The 2,500-nt window shown below is 43.6% G+C and overlaps 1 protein-coding gene across 1 annotated transcript in view; it reads left to right on the forward strand.

Moving 5' to 3' along the window:
* Nucleotides 1–2,500, forward strand: part of camta2 (calmodulin binding transcription activator 2) — a 29,444-nt gene that overhangs the window by 15,484 nt on the left and 11,460 nt on the right. The gene's annotated exons all lie outside the window — the stretch shown is intronic.

Consider the following 2,500-nt stretch of genomic DNA (forward strand, 5'->3'; position numbering starts at 1 on the left):
TAAATCAGTTATTTAAGAGAGCCGTTTTCCATTTGCCTCCTGGTTAGAGCTGTCGACACACAGACACACACACAGACACACACACACACAGACACACACACACACACACACACACACACACACACACACACACACACACAGACACACACACACACACAGGCAGTGGACGATTGAAGTTCAGGAGCAGATTTGTCTGTGAATAAAGAATTTTACGTGCAGGAAAACAGAGTTTATCAGGTGTTCAAGAGCCTCGTCTTCTGGGTTCAAACTAACCCGACCCTGTCCATCTGGGGTCCTCTAAGACGTGTGTTAGAGTCCTCTAGGAGCATAAACGTGTGTTAAAGTGTCCTCTAGGAGCATAAACGTGTGTTAAAGTGTCCTCTAGGAGCATAAACGTGTGTTAAAGTGTCCTCTAGGAGCATAAACGTGTGTTAAAGTGTCCTCTAGGAGCATAAACGTGTGTTAAAGTGTCCTCTAGGAGCATAAACGTCTGTTAAAGTGTCCTCTAGGAGCATAAACGTCTGTTAAAGTGTCCTCTAGGAGCACAAACGTGTGTTAAAGTGTCCTCTAGGAGCATAAACGTGTGTTAAAGTGTCCTCTAGGAGCCTAAACATGTGTTAAAGTGTCCTCTAGGAGCATAAACGTGTGCTAAAGTGTCCTCTAGGAGCATAAACGTGTGTTAAAGTGTCCTCTAGGAGCATAAACGTGTGCTAAAGTGTCCTCTAGGAGCATAAACGTGTGCTAAAGTGTCCTCTAGGAGCATAAACGTGTGTTAAAGCGTCCTCTAGGAGCATAAACGTGTGTTAAAGTGTCCTCTAGGAGCATAAACGTGTGCTAAAGTGTCCTCTAGGAGCATAAACGTGTGTTAAAGTGTCCTCTAGGAGCATAAACGTGTGCTAAAGTGTCCTCTAGGAGCATAAACGTGTGTTAAAGTGTCCTCTAGGAGCATAAACGTGTGCTAAAGTGTCCTCTAGGAGCATAAACGTGTGTTAACGTGTCCTCTAGGAGCATAAACGTGTGTTAAAGTGTCCTCTAGGAGCATAAACATATGTTAAAGTGTCCTCTAGGAGCCTAAACGTGTGCTAAAGTGTCCTCTAGGAGCATAAACGTGTGCTAAAGTGTTCTCTAGGAGCATAAACGTGTGCTAAAGTGTCCTCTAGGAGCATAAACGTGTGCTAAAGTGTCCTCTAGGAGCATAAACGTGTGTTAAAGTGTCCTCTAGGAGCATAAACATGTGTTAAAGTGTCCTCTAGGAGCATAAACGTGTGTTAAAGTGTCCTCTTGGAGCATAAACGTGTGTTAAAGTGTCCTCTAGGAGCATAAACGTGTGCTAAAGTGTCCTCTAGGAGCATAAACGTGTGCTAAAGTGTCCTCTAGGAGCATAAACGTGTGCTAAAGTGTCCTCTAGGAGCATAAACGTGTGCTAAAGTGTCCTCTAGGAGCATAAACGTGTGTTAAAGTGTCCTCTAGGAGCATAAACGTGTGTTAAAGTGTCCTCTTGGAGCATAAACGTGTGCTAAAGTGTCCTCTAGGAGCATAAACGTGTGTTAAAGTGTCCTCTAGGAGCATAAACGTGTGTTAAAGTGTCCTCTAGGAGCATAAACGTGTGTTAAAGTGTCCTCTAGGAGCATAAACGTGTGTTAAAGTGTCCTCTAGGAGCATAAACGTGTGCTAAAGTGTCCTCTAGGAGCATAAACGTGTGCTAAAGTGTCCTCTACGAGCATAAACGTGTGTTAAAGTGTCATCTAGGAGCATAAACGTGTGTTAAAGTGTCCTCTAGGAGCATAAACGTGTGTTAAAGTGTCCTTTAGGAGCATAAACGTGTGTTAAAGGTTCCTCTAGGAGCATAAACGTGTGCTAAAGTGTCCTCTAGGAGCATAAACGTGTGTTAAAGTGTCATCTAGGAGGATAAACGTGTGTTAAAGTGTCCTCTAGGAGCATAAACGTGTGTTAAAGTGTCCTCTAGGAGCATAAACGTGTGTTAAAGTGTCCTCTAGGAGCATAAACGTGTGTTAAAGTGTCCTCTAGGAGCATAAACCTGTGCTAAAGTGTCCTCTAGGAGCATAAACGTGTGCTAAAGTGTCCTCTAGGAGCATAAACGTGTGTTAAAGTGTCCTCTAGGAGCATAAACGTGTGTTAAAGTGTCCTCTAGGAGCATAAACGTGTGCTAAAGTGTCCTCTAGGAGCATAAACGTGTGTTAAAGTGTCCTCTAGGAGCATAAACGTGTGTTACAGTGTCCTCTAGGAGCATAAACGTGTGCTAAAGTGTCCTCTAGGAGCATAAACCTGTGCTAAAGTGTCCTCTAGGAGCATAAACGTGTGCTAAAGTGTCCTCTAGGAGCATAAACCTGTGCTAAAGTGTCCTCTAGGAGCATAAACGTGTGCTAAAGTGTCCTCTAGGAGCATAAATGTGTGCTAAAGTGTCCTCTAGGAGCATAAACCTGTGCTAAAGTGTCCTCTAGGAGCATAAACGTGTGCTAAAGTGTCCTCTAGGAGCATA

The sequence above is a fragment of the Echiichthys vipera genome (assembly GCF_963691815.1).
Source record: "Echiichthys vipera genome assembly, chromosome: 22".
Taxonomy (NCBI): domain Eukaryota; kingdom Metazoa; phylum Chordata; class Actinopteri; order Perciformes; family Trachinidae; genus Echiichthys; species Echiichthys vipera.